Source organism: Prinia subflava, chromosome 3, assembly GCF_021018805.1.
Source record: "Prinia subflava isolate CZ2003 ecotype Zambia chromosome 3, Cam_Psub_1.2, whole genome shotgun sequence".
In the NCBI taxonomy this organism is placed as follows: domain Eukaryota; kingdom Metazoa; phylum Chordata; class Aves; order Passeriformes; family Cisticolidae; genus Prinia; species Prinia subflava.
In genome coordinates this window covers 15220282-15234940 of record NC_086249.1, presented here as the reverse complement: position 1 = coordinate 15234940, position 14659 = coordinate 15220282, and the positions used below count along the sequence as shown (strand labels likewise).

General features: G+C 42.2%; 1 protein-coding gene across 21 annotated transcripts in view; it reads right to left on the bottom strand.

Moving 5' to 3' along the window:
• The window catches only part of LOC134548834 (zinc finger and BTB domain-containing protein 20), a 472135-nt gene that overhangs the window by 84020 nt on the left and 373456 nt on the right, over positions 1 to 14659 (bottom strand). Inside the window, exon 1 of one of the 21 annotated variants that reach the window (XM_063393961.1) lies at positions 4968 to 5795. The exons of the other annotated variants lie outside the window; for them this stretch is intronic. The gene's annotated coding sequence lies outside the window, so the exon portion shown is untranslated. Of the gene's footprint in view, positions 1 to 4967; positions 5796 to 14659 lie in introns of those variants that run through there. 21 annotated transcript variants of the gene reach the window in all.

The window sequence follows — 14659 nt, the reverse complement described above, 5'->3', positions numbered from 1 at the left end:
CTGCAGCACTTGGCTTTCAGCTCTCTGTACCTCTTTGCTATATTTATTTTGTGAGGTAGCTAAATACGCCTTTTATAATTATTTGAGCTTGTAACATCTTTGAAATGAAAGCATCTACTCTGCAGAGATGACGTTGAAGAAGTCTGAAGAGCATGTTTTTTTTTCCTGTAAATAAAGATGCTGAGCAACAATCCACTGAAATGGCCAAAAACTTGAAAGAAGCCTTTTAATTCCCACTTATATTGCTCTCAAACTTCAGCCTTATCGTGGAGCTGTTTACTGATTGTCAAGTTAACTAAATTCATGGGCGGCTACCAGAATGAGCTGACAAATAAATACAATACCCACAGCTAGGACTGCTCAGAGCACTGGAGCACACATAGAGTACCAGGAACATCATGTGCCGTGCATGCAGAACACGCAATTCTTAAACATTAGTAACACTTACTCCAAAAACAGATTTCTTCCTACAAAGTCTGTAATTGCTTCCTCAGGAGCATGAGCGTGCCTAAGCGTGAAACGTTAAAGTAAAGCTGGTTTTAAGTTGGTCGAGGAAGAGAGAAAAGGAAAGAAGCCTGAAAATGTTGTCTCTGGTCAAAGAGCCTCTTACCCCTCATTGGGACAACTGGTAAAAACGAAATAAAAAGAAACAGTGTGCTGTTGAGAGCGAAGCAGACATTGGTATTTATCTGGATGAACTGGAGGCATATACAAATAAAGTTTCAGACTGCAGGAGTCAACTCAGCTCTGGTACCTCCACTAAAGTGAGTGCACCCTGCAGGCTCCAGAGGGATGCTGTGCTGTGCAAGCACACGCTCAGGGGTTTATGGTTTCCAACACTGATTCAAGGGGACCACCCTAAATCCTGATCTTCTAGCTCTGTTTTTCACTACCTTTTCTCAGGAAAACCTGCACTGACTTCAGAGGGAAGGTGTCTTAGATGAGAAGTAAGAAACACCACCAACTAGCAGGGCAACCTCAGTTTACACACCTACAGTGCAGCTGAAATGCAGTTGTTTCTGGATTCTTAACAAAAAAACCTCTGGTCTGTATTTGCCTCACTTACAAGATTGCTTTTGTACACCGGCCTAAGTATACACTGGAGAGGAAAGGCTAAAACTTACAGTTCTTCAGCTGCGTTAATAGGAATATCAGCCCAAAATGTATATAAATCACACCCCAAAATCTGTCCATACTTTCCCCCGGAGCGTGGCGATCGGCCCGCAGTCACTGCTCAGCAGCACAACTTGGTAGAAGGACTGGCTGGCCAAAGCACCTACCTCTGGCAGAAAGTATCAGTAACTCCTTTGTGTCTCTACAGTGCAAACAGGATTTCGGCTTTGCTGATCTTACCAAATTTGGACAAATAAAACACCAAGTTCCATAAAAATACAGCAATAATTACAGAGGGAGTAAAGTCGTGTAAAAAGCTCATTTACTGGTTTGCTTGACAACGTATATTATGATTCAGGTTGCAAAAAACTGAAGCAAACAAACAAAAACCTGAACACTTTAAATTCCTTTGATAAAACTTAAATCTCCTCCCTTCAAAACCTCTCGTTTTGGAATGTTTTAAGGATTTTCCTTCCCCCCACCTCTAAAAATCAATTCTTAATATTTCTCAACAGAAATCCTTAGTTCACAAAGAGAAATTAAAACATTGCATAGGAAAGTATCAAAAGAAAACATTACCTCTCTTTTGGAAAGACAGACCTTTTTCCTTGCAACGATTTAGTAAATTTGATTTCAATTCAGTGTTTCACGTCCGTTGACGTGACTTAGCATTTTCAGACAAAAAAGTTTTGCAGCGGTGTTTGTCTAAACAATGCAACACTAAAGACAGCACAAACAGGGAGAAATATCATCTCCCTTAACTAAAATGTGACTCAGTATCGGAAATGCTGCTGCCATAAGGCTACTTTGCTACACACCTCCAATTGTTAGCTGCTGTCTGGCTCCCCCCATCCTATTATTAGGCACCAGAGTTCTGGTGCAGGAAACTTTCATGGGCGGCGTACACAAAGCGTGTCTAATTTCTAACTCGCACTTCATCCCCTCTTCCCTCAGCACAACGTCTCATTTTCTTACAGCCTTAACTTCCTCCATTTGCTCACCTAAATGCAGAAAAGCCCAGCACAGGGATCGCTGCCTGCCAGCTTTTCAACCCTGGTGTGGGGAAAGTGCCCAAATGAAATGAATCGATAAGCAGGGGGAAGTTTATGAAAGTGAAAGGAACGGCACGGCGCGGCAGGAGCGGCAGCAGGCAGCTCTGCACTCCTGCTCACGCTGACACAGGTGTATCCCAACTTCTCCCACTGAGGCAGCACAGACAGGCAGGCACGTACGGGTATACACGGACACACTGGGAAGTGCCAGAAAGGGCACAGGAAGAAGAGAAAGAGAGGAGTAAAGCTGAAAGGTGTTATTTATTTTTACAACTCGACAATGAACTTCAATTTTGGCAGAGGATTAAAAACAGCCCCGGGAAATGATTAAGTTTTTTTTTTTTTTTTCTTTTCTATAAAGCTTCAGCACAAAAAGAGAGATTATAAAGGGGATATGCTCACATGGGCACACATAAAATAGAGGGGAACTAAGGAGAAGGAAATGAAAGGAAAAGAAAACAAACAGCCTCCTAACAGGCCCATACTGCTAACGGGAGTCCAAATAAAGAGTCATATGATATCTGATAGTACAGGACACGTCGCCAGGAGCTGGAGCGGATTGCCTGCAGGAAGAAAGAGCCAGTGTGTTACTGCTCAAAGAGCTTTTCTTTCCCCCTTTTTAAAATTTTTTTTTCCCCTCTCTCTCTTTTCTCCTGTACTGTGAATGTGTTACTCACAGGTCAGGTCCATGGAGTCCCTAAAAGACAGCTATCATCTTTTCCCTACTTCTGGATGCAGTGACAGCCACTGGAAGATGCCTTCTAGTTGAGATTGAGGGGCCTAATCTAGGTTTCAGCTCTGTTCTGACCTCTCTCTTATATCACTATCTCCAGGGTTGCAGATAAAAAATTCTCACAAAAATGTTAAAAAAAAAAAAAGAAAAAAAAAAAAAAAAAAAAAAAAAAAGAAAAGGGAAAAAAAAAAAGAGGGGATGGAGAGGTTGGGTGGGGGGAGAAGAAAAAATATTCAGGCAGAAAAAACCCGAGACTGCTTATCCTATGGAAAACTTCAAAGGCCAAGTCCCATTTCTGCTCTCTTTTGCTTACTTTTCCTGTGATTTTTTTTTCTTTTTTTGAGAGAGCAAGAGAGGAAAGTCACTGAAGATATTCAGACCATGAAAAATCACAGGAGTTAGGAAAACTCTCTGGAGGAATGAGGAAAGCAAGGATTTTAAGTAGAAGAAAGGCATTTGTAATTTGCCAGAAGTTTTTCTATTTGTTTTGGTGGTCCATCCCTCTTGGCCAAGCATTCCACATTATACTGGGGAGCCCGCTAAGTACTTTTAGCTTGGCACCACTATTGCTGTTGCCCATGGAAAGACAGAACACCTGGGTTAGCTGCAGCAAAGGAACCTGTACTCAGAGCAGGGAACTTCAGCCCGTGGTGGATCCCCAACTCCTGCTGGGAGAGTTGTGTCCACTGCAGCTCTGGAGAGGGAAGAGACCCAGCTAATGAAGCTGTGGGGGTGCAAGCCCCCAGTCTAGATACTGGTATGAAAACAAAACTATGTTTTAACTGGTGGTTTCACTTGTCATGGACAGCTTCCCTGCACTTCTGCAAGGGACAGGCTGTATCCTGTCCTGGGATTTCTAAAGTGGTGCAAGCAGAGTCCAAGGATGGATTTTTTCTTCCCCCTCATCATATGAGGAGATGTAAATGGACTAATTCCCCGTGTGCACTTACACAATGCATAGGTGTTGCTTAAAAACAGTGTTACAATGCATATGTGATACCTACAAAGCTGTAACAGACAACCTCCTCTGAGGAAAGCCTGCAGCATGAAAATAAAAATCACGATATTGTAATAGTAGTGCAGCCAGACACAGTCATCGCAACTCTGTAATAATTTGATCTAGTTTTGTGCATTGTGTGCTGATGATTTTTAGGGGGGATATAACATACAGTTTGCTCTCTTGTTTTCTGTACCTCTGCTATATGATGCTGTTCTTAGAATGGCAATTTGTCAGAGCAGGAAAATACAAATCAGTATAGGAAGGAAGGCAGAATTTGGCTAAAGAAATCACTTCCTTAAGCTACTGAATTTGCAACAGTATATATTCTCAAACATCCTAACCATTGCACAGGAGATGCTGTAGAGAAGATATCCTGTGTGTTATACACTATATGCAATAAAATTCAGATCAGACACCTCCTTAAACGTGATGCACTATTCCCTTCTATATTACATGTGCCTTTTTCACGTACAAATAGACAAAGAGTGTATCAGTAAGAAACACATTCAGAAGAACAAAAAATCTACAGCGCAAGAAAGTCTATCCTGGAACCCTCAGTCTGGGGCTCGGTTAAGAACTAAACTCAGAAGGTGAAATGGAGCCATTTAAAAGAAGGTCCCACCGAACAGGAGGAACAAGCAAACAAACAAATAAACAAAAAAAATCCCTGAGCTCCGATTAATCATTTGAGCTGCCAATGAGAGGTGACTTTTAGACAGATGGTCAGGGAAAAGCTGGGTCCGTGGACACAGACATTAGTGCCCCATCTGTATTTTAGGATCCTAGCTTCAACAAGCCATTACCAACTTTTTTTCTAAGTGACAGAAAGTGAAAGATTTCTGTTCCCACTAATTTGCTTCTTTTTTTACTGAAATCACCCCACTTCCCTCTTTTTTTCCCCCTGGTAAAAATTTGTTGGTTGATTTTTTAAGTAAACAGAAACTGTTTGCAGTATAACTTTTATGCTGGGAAAAAAAAAAAAAAAAAGAAGCGGCTAGGTAAGTTGGCAAAACAGCAATTGGAATTTAAAGAGAGAGTTTTTTAAAAAAGGGAGAAAAGAACGACATACCAAACTCACTTCTTCTTGTCCCCCTTCCATTCCTGTTCTTATTAATTCCAAATTATAATTTGGAGGTAAAGGAACTGCATTTCCTTTCAATCTATTTTGTTGCTGCCACACATTCTGTGCTTTGCTTCTCTTGCTTTCTTTTTAGGAGGGGGAAAAAAATCCCTAATAAAAATAGAAAAACATATCTCAGGCGTTAAGCTCGCTCTCCCCCTTCCTTTGTAAAGAACTCTTTGTTCTCTAGTGAAAATGCTGAAAAAAAATCCCCGGGCTCCCTGAAACAAGTGCAAAACACTTAGAGGCTTTTGGGCTGGCGAGGAGCCAGAAACCCTCCCGCTGTCTGGTTAGGAAGAGAGGAAAGAGAGAGAGAGGAGAGAGAGGGAAAAATTGGAGCTTCCTTTAATAGACATAGGAAGCAGGTCCTTTTTTTTTTTTTTTTTCCTTTTTTCCTTTTTTTTTTTTTTTTTTTTTTTCAAAACTGGCGGTCAAGCGTTAAGTAACTCCCTGTCTAAATCCACCTGCTGGAAATGAACTTGGGTAACCCCCCCCAGGGGTGCACAAAGAGGAGACACAGTAACACACTCCCGGCTCTTCTCGCAGCCGCCCCCTCCCCGCTGCCCTGCTTCCATTCTCCCTGCTCCCAGCACACAAATGCCCACAGCTCGCACTCCCCCTGCCACCACCAACCAACGTACCAAAATAAACGCTCGCTCCAGCTACTTAAAGAGCAGAGACGGCTGGGGGGGAGGGGGGGGAAAGAAGGGAAGGAAAAAAAACAAAAACAAACAACCAAAAAAAAAATAAAGCGGGGGGGGGAAGCGCTTTTTTCCATCTCGGTTGCGACAGTGATAAGGGGTAGGGAACATCTCATACCTGGTGTGAATGCTAATCAGCCAGGAGTTCTCCTTTTTTCCCAAGACAGGGAACTGTTTCCTTCCAAATTTATTAGAACCTCCTCCACTGCCTCTTTGAAAAACCTTCTTTGTCACCCTCTTCCCAAGTCCTGATACTTCTTTAAAAAAAAAAAAAATGGCTTCGGAGCTCCTTCTATTCTTGATATTGATTCTCTCTCTCTCTCTCTCTCTCTTTCTCCCTCTCTCTTTCTCTCCCCCCCACCCCTCCTCCTTTCTCCTGTCTCTGTCTCTTCTGAGTGGTCTATTGATAAGTCCCTAGAGGCACTGGGTCAGCCTGCCCGTAGGAAACCAGACACAATGCACAAATCTCCGAGTGCCATTCTGCCATCAGCAAGCAGACCACGTTTAGGAGAGAGGAAAAAAAAACACACACACACACAGTAGAGCAAAAGACAGAGAGAGAGAGAGAGAGGGAGAGAGAGGGAGAGTGTGAGAAAAAGACTGATTGGAACAGGAGGGAGGGAGGGAGCGAGAGAGCGAGGGAGAGAGAGCGACACTGCCAGTCAGGTTAATCATCCCTACTTTAATTAGCTGTTCGGCTTAGACATAAAACAATTGAATTTGAATGATCTGTCAGTGGGCTCGGCTGAACCAAAGGGGAAATGCGAATATTACAAAAAAGACTGTTGGTGTATTCAGATAAGCTCGCAGGGAAAATCCTCAAAGGATAACTATTAAAACTTACCACCAAACAAAAAGTAAGATTCAAATGGCATTATACAGAGGCCATCCCCAAAAAGCTGGGAGATCCCTTCCCTCTCTTTTTTACACATCACTGCAGCTTTTGCCGAAATAAACACCTGCACCTTCCCACAGTCTTCAAAGACTACCTGTCCTGTGGGGTGGGGAAGGGAGTGCAGGTTTGCCTGCTACCTTGGCTTGCTTAAAGCAAGACCATGCTGCCCTTCAGTCGAATTTTCCTGATGGATCACTGGGATGTTGTGATTCTGGAACTACACAAGCTCCGGGAGCACATCCTTGCCATGCATGTCTGCACAAACACAGACAAATCGAGCACCGACGGTACAGACGGAGATATTGTGAAAAAGTAGTGCTGGGTATTGAGGTAAGACAAGTCTCAGGCACCAAGGAGGTGGAGAAATTATCCCCCCAAATAGGTGGCAAAGTAATCTGTTTCTTCTACCCTGGGCTGCAAAATGAAGTACAGTTCAAATGGATGGTTCCCGGTGATACCCAGTGCAGTGGCAGCGCTGCGTAGCAGGCAAGGCAGAGATTTATGACACTTGTGCAAGGTCTGCTTCTAAAAAGGTGTGGGCCAGTCGGTCTCTGCCCCTGAGGAGGAAGGCAGCAGATAACACCCTGCTCTGAGAGGGAGCTGTCAGCATGTTTAGGCCCTGGACATCACACCCCTGCCCTGCCAGAACTTTCCCTTGTCAGATGCAAGGAACCTGCTTTGGGTTTCAGGACAATGAATGTCTCCTCATCAGGGGTTCAGACGTCCCTTCCTGACTGAACAGCACCAAGAGAGGTGTTTGAATTTATTGCGCAAGGCAGGTATGTTTTCTGTTTTAAGTACATTTTTTGTATTTCATACAGGGCTGCAGCTACAACAGCAAATCCATAATTCCTGATCAGCTCTGTGAACAACTGCTGTATATAAACTTTTAAATGGGCATGACTAACCTGCCAGTGCCACTCAAAAGCATAGGAAGAAAGTAGAGAAGGGACTCACAATGCAGCTGACTGTTGGCCTTTCAGAGGGATTCTCCCCTCACTCTGTATTTTGGGTATAAATGCTCAAGGAAGGAAGAAACAAAAGACAGAAGTTCTATCAATGTCTCCGTATTAATTTTATCTTTTTTTTTTTGACATAGGTATCCAGGCAAATATGGCACCAGCTTTTATATGTTTTGCTTTTAATGGAGAACTGATCTGAGATGTCAATATTATTCATTCCTTCTATCAACTTCTGCCATGGGAAAAGGTGGCTTCCCACCCTTTTCCACCTTTTAAAATGTTGCATGCTGGCTGGCTGTGTCCCATCTGCTTACCAGCCCCATTGGGGCCTGTTGACTCAGCACAGTTTACAGAAGACCTGAACGGTCAATAGGAGAGGGACGCATTGCAGAAGCAATTGGGACATTGGGCTTACTGAGGTTATTCAGGAGTTCTCTCCTCTGCCTCACCAAAATATGATTTTTTCATATTTGGAATATTATGGAAGGCAAGATATTCCAAAGAACAAAAAAGGAGATTTTAGAGAAATGCAGTACCATCAAAAGCTTCAACTCCTTTTCAGATGAGATTTTGTAGAGCACAATGACACAGACAAGTCTCTTCCCTGGGTCAGTACCAAAGTAGTGCAAAACAGCTCTGGGCTACATTTCTAATAAAATATGCAGAGCACCTGACCACCTTATGCAGGGATTCAATGAAGAAACAGAGTGCAGCCATGTAATTACCAGCTATGGCAATGGTACATGGGGCCCTCCCTAAGGTTGCACTGACAACATTACCTGTGGCATTTTCTAACTTTTAAGTGTTTGACGTAGTAACATTAACATCACAGTAATGCATTTTCAGTATAATTTCTCAGGGTTTTCGTTGAAAGTCAGCTTGGAAGCACGTTGCTGCCGAGGCTGGGGAGGGTTGTCACCTGTGGAGCTGTAATACAGGACTCCACCACTTCAGCCGGCAGCGCCAGCAGCAGCTCAGCTCGAACGGCGCTGACGAGGGGATCAACCACTGGAAGACTGCGAACACACTTCATTCAGTGGTTTGACAGTGTCTTCCTGACAAAGAAGTTACTGCAGGACAGGAGCCCTAAGCTGACCTTCGAGGAGGAGAGCAAAGCACACGGGAAGAGACTCTCTGGACGCTGGCTCTCCAAACCGCACATCTTGTGTTGCTGCTGGATTTGCTTCCATTCAGTTGACTCCACGGACTGCTGCTCCTCTTGTTTTGTAGCTTACTTTCTCTCATGTTGTTTCTCCCTCCCTACACTACTCCTTGTCACAGTCTGTTCCTCATCCCATTGCCCTAAAAGAGGCATTTCCTCAAATACCTCTTCCCCTCTGCTCTATCCCAGGCATGGATATACCCTGAGCACAGAGGAAAGCAAACTGCTTAGCACGGTAAATGAGGCCACGTGGTGTTTCAGGCTGCCTTAACTAGACCACTCCTTGCAAGACTGTTTAAAACTAACTCGGGTATCATAATTTGCAATCCACAGTGTAGACATATCAAAATGTCCTTGTTCTCATTTCCACTGCTTGCTGCCATAGCAACCCCTGGTCAAAAGGAAATTTCCATTGATATCAGAAGGAGCAGCATTTCACCCAGGTGAGTTTTTACAGTGTGGCACATATTTTATTAGCATGTGCTCCTGATATGGAGATGCCCAAATCTCCTGTAATGCCTAATATAGAAAACACTACTCTAAGTCCTGCTCTCAGCTGGTCCCCTTCTACTGGAAGCTACAGAAGTCAAGGACCACCTGAATATCATCCAAGAGCTGGCTTGTAGTCTAAATAAATGCAAAAGACCAGGTGGAGCTCCAGAAAATGTACATTACCTTCCCCTCCTGAGATTTTTATCACAGATATTAATTCAGATACATGATGATGATCTCTAGCTTTGCACAGTACCCTCTTGCTTGTTCTTCCTTCATATAAATTATTGTGTGTATCAGGGAGGTTTAGCCAAAGAAGTGATAATTGAAACTCAGGTCTGTCTGATCAGTTGAATAAAGTTTGCTGTTTGCTATGGAAAAGGCAATCAGCGTTGCAACAAGTTTTCAGACTCATGTGTATGACACTCTCTCCATATGTTGCTAGAGAATTGGAAGAGGTCTTTATGAGAACTGTACCTGGATTTGCCATCAGCAAAAGGCAGGACTTACAAAAGGAAAAGCCACCAGAACTGCTCCTCACTTTCTGACTTCCACATGCATCACTCAATGCCAACCAAAAGCAGCACATGGAAACGGCAGAGTACTTACTCCTTTAATGTATATAAAGTATTCTGCAATGCAACTTGTAGCACTCAGTACAGCTGACAAGAGCTGACATTAATGGAAAATCAACAGATCTGGGTGGCACAGAGAGGAACTTGGTTCCTTTGCAAAGAAGGAGCTCTGTCTATTTGAAAAAATGGAATTTAACTATGTAATCTCAGGATGAGTTGTATAAATATATTCCTCTAGATTTATTGGCTTGTCTTCATAAACAGCTGTGAGTCTGTGCTTTTTGTTCAGAGATGTAAACCAGCACAGCATGTTGGAGAGGGTGAATACACGGTTATTATTCAGTATGTAAGAAATTAGAGAGAGACTGGGAAGTCCACTTGTTACAGAAAACAACTCCTTGCTTATCTTTTGGGAAAGCATCCTTCCTAACACACCACTGTGTTCAGTACGTACCATGGCATGCTAAAGGGAGAAAGGTACCATGCCTCGCACCTAGGTAATTTCCTTCACATATGCCATTTGATTTTCTGGGCAAAACAAACAAGCTTGTTCTTTACTGCACTGATTACCAGAATCAGCCCTCCCCACCCCTCACTTCCCCCTTACCTCCCTCCTCCTGCCCCAACTATATTGAATATCCAGGATTGGTTCCCAAAGCAGTAGGAACCAGGACTGGTTCCTACAATGTGGAGTTCTCAGTTCCCAAGGCAATTCCTTTCAGAGATTTGTTGACAACAAGGAAATATAAAGGGAAACATTAGAGGGTCTCCATATTTTTACTCTCTTAGACAATACAAATGTAACGGCCTATTTTGTGGAGGAGCCTCTCTTCAAAAAAAAAAAAAGAGAAAATACTGCAAACTGGTCTACGAGAGGCATGTTTGTTCTTTTGTTTTAGTGTACTGCCACTACAGTAAGATGTGCTGGAAAGTGAACCATACCCTCCTGGGCACCAGTGCAATCCCCTTGCCTTCACTGGAAAAGCAACAGTGCAACCTAGGGGAACTCCATAAAAAATCTGGTTGAGAAGAGCAGACTCCTGCTTTTCTCTCTCCTCATCTGCATTGGCTCAAAAAGTAACATTTTGAAAATGTGATTTTACAAAAATTTAAGGAAATCTGATCACTGGTTAAAAAGCAGATCAATGAGGACATGATTTTTGCAGGTAGCATGCTTTCTGTACATTTATAAAGAAGTTTATTGTAAAGGCTCCCAAAGGTTTCTAAACACTTGAAAACATTAACTATCCTCTATCATGATCCATACTATTGTTACCAATTGCATCTCTTCTCCAAAATTAAAATTATTTAAACAGCATCGTGTGTTATATTCAGCCTATTCTGCTCTGTTCTATTATATTTTATTCTACGATTTCTGAAAGAAGCATAAGTATCTCAGGATGTCAGGAGGTTTATTTTCTCTCATACCTTCATGGGTAGACAATTAAAATTCTGATTTGAAGAACTTTAAAGCGGACGTCTGCCCCACTTCTGCTCTAAACCCTGACGGGAAACATGCTACATATCCCTCTTGCTAACTTTGGTGCTGTCACATAGTCACAAATCTTATTTCCTGCATTTGGAGGTGACAGGCATTGTGCCTCTGCTTCCAGCCTTTCTTATCTAAAGATGCCTTGTTTCAGGAGGCTTTTCTGTAGCCTCAACGGTGAGGAAAAATTGTAATTATTCTCATAGTCCTCATTCTAGACAAAACCTTTGTAAAAACAACAACATTGCTTGCAATCTGGGGAGCTGTACAGTCACAGCATGCCAAAAACATGAGATTGCCACCAAAATAACCCCACTGAGGCCTTTTGTTTTCTCTGTCCAACCATTAGTTTTGTTTCAGGGACAGCTGCAAAAGGATCTCTATCTCCACATACCACTTCATCTCTTAGACTTGGATATGAATAGAGTGGGAAGGCAAAAACCCAGAAGAGGGTGTAGAGTTCTGACTCTTTTCTGCAGCAGATATAATCGTCCATCACGTTCTTCAGCGGGGTGAAGCCATGACAGAAGAAGACACAGACAGGGTTGATTTCCACCTCCACTCTCTCCACAGACAGAGCTGCAGCTTGCACAGTGACTGGAACACGACTGGCTCGGGAAATGAAGAGTAGCACATCACTCATTTTTCCTGCCTGTTTGCTCCTAATTATCTTGCAATACATCTCACTGGTAGTTTTATCATACAGAAAGACAGAAGGTCCTTCTGGTTACAGCACATAATGACTCCTTTTAAAATGGCTTGCTATTCATTCCTGGGAAAACCTCCATCTCCTCTTTTCCTCAAGCTCGCTGCCTCTCCTTCTGGGGTTATTGTTTTGTTTTTAAGGTTTTTGGGGGAGGTAGGATGGCAAATCTCTGAAAATGTATCCTGATTAAAGGAAAAGAAGGGCCAGTGGAGGTGGCTTTCCCTTTTTTTGATGAGACTGTGGCCACACTGAAAGAAGTGTCAACAATCTCAATAATTTAATTTTGGCTAATACAACACCTCATACAGGCTTGAGCTATGCAATTCCTGTGTAGCCCTTAGTACAAATCAACAGAACCACTTTTATACATGTCTTCCAATATTTCTCTCCAACCTCAGAGAAACAGAGAATTGCTAGAGGGCAATGAACTCTCATTTTGCCATTGACATTTCTGCAATCCATCTCCCTCAGTTGGGAGACCCTTTCACAGATCTGGAACCTCACCAGCATAAGGAAGAATTAGTATAATTAAGAATTAGACACAGGGTCTCTAAAATGGGAATCATAACAATGACTAACGTCACAAGAGTGTTTTCAGAATTAATTCATGTAAGTAAAGCACTTACAAGATAAAAATGTAGGAGCTGCCACATCAGATTAGACCACTGCTCCATCTACTACAACATCCCATGTGCAACAAACAGCAGCAATTAATGCAGGGTAGCAGAACTGGGGTCCCCCCCTCTGTGCAGGAACAGAGTTCAGTCTAAGATTAGTTAGTGCTAGTCCCTGGTAACAGCATTATTTTATTACTTAGGTGAGATATTTAAGGCCCTACAACTCATTGTCACTAAACAAATTGGTCTTGCAATGAAAGGAAGGAACCAGGCTCAGCAAGACTCAGGTACAGTGGCTGCACACCTGCACATTCATTCCTGTGCAGGACAGTTTCTGATCAAGAGTTTCTGCTTATCAGTGAGAGAACCTAAAACTATTCTAAACATTCAAATTTCAGAAAGAGGTATTGAAAAAATGGACAGTAGGATATAAGTACTTCTAAAATTGGTATAGGGACAGACACATACATACACGCATAGACGAACAAGCTGGTTAAAAAAGTAACCTCATCCTCACCTGCTCTACTTTGAGCAGGGTGAGGGTTGGACCCAGATGACTTAAGGAGGTTCTTTCTGATTTTTATAATTCCAGGATTCTGTGAATCCACAATTTTCCATGGCAGAGCTCTGTCTGTCACTGAACATGAAACAAATTGTGGTAAATATAATTTTCAAGGAAAATATTATCAGGGAAGTTTCTTGGGTTGAGGACAGAAACTCTAGTTCAAAATGAAGGAGCTCCTCACCCACTGGGGGGGTCCTGGTCTTTTTTAAAAGCCAGTTTCTTTATGGAAAAGTTTCATAAAGTTTCATTCTCATTCTCCAAAATAGCAATTATTTTCACTTTGGGACATTGCTGTTTTCTAGCCAGCTCTCCTATATGACTCTGCAGTCTGCAAGTATCTCCAGACCTTACATCACTGCCAACATCTATTGTGTCAAGGGCAATGACAATCTTTCTGTGATATTTTACTATCTTAGATGGTTTGACAACTTTATTTTAATTCTTACAGATTTTTCACTTTACGAAACAGCCTTATCTGAAAAGTAAATGGATGGGTTCAGATAAGTTTGTCTTAATTTAAGAATCAGATTTTAAAATTTAGTTTCACTTTTGTATTAATCATGCAGTGTTTAATAGAAACAATCTATACCATGCAAAACACTCCTGTGAGACAGAGCCACAATATGTTTCTGTGCACTATTCTATTCTATTCTATTCTATTCTATTCTATTCTATTCTATTCTATTCTATTCTATTCTATTCTATTCTATTCTATTCTATAGTATGCTATATTCTACTTCTGGACAGTGTATTGAAAAACCCAACAAATTAGAAGATAATCTGTGAAAAAACAAAAAATCCCTCGTAACTGACCAAACCACAAATGAGTCTTACATTACTGGGACTGGATAAAGTATCATCAGTGCCAGATTATTACATAAGAATATGTTAGTAATGTAGCAGCAGTCTAGTCTTTTAAGATGTGAAAGAGCGTTATCTAACCTCTCTGCAAAGTTCAGGAAGAGGAGCCATATGTCCAAATAATCATTTTCTTGCTGGTGTTTAACATGTCAGTTTTTTCAAGGGGCCTATTTCAAGTTAAAAAAAAAAAAAAGGCGTGAAATGCATTTTGGTTTTTTTTTTCCTTTGGCAAAAGCAGCTCATTTTCAAGCTTGCAAGGAAACAAGAAAAACAAAATCAAATGTCAAGTAGATTTGCTCTTTGTTGTAATTAATACGCAAGCATTTGCTCGTAGATGGTCCTGAGCCTGTAAACAAGTGTTGCCAGTTGTGGTGCTATTAAAAGTAGTTCACAAGGCTTTAAAGGGCCAAATGTCCAAGGAGTGGAAATCCCAACTCCAACCAGTGTCCCTAGGCCAGTGTCCATCAGCTGAGGGTCTGACTGAAAGGAGGGACCACCAGCACGAAGCCTGATGGCTGAGGACTGAGGACACGGCACGTGCTTGCAGCACTGGACCCTACGTGCAATGAGACAAGGAAGAAAGGTAGGGCAGACTTCTTCAGAGCAGGAGGAGGGG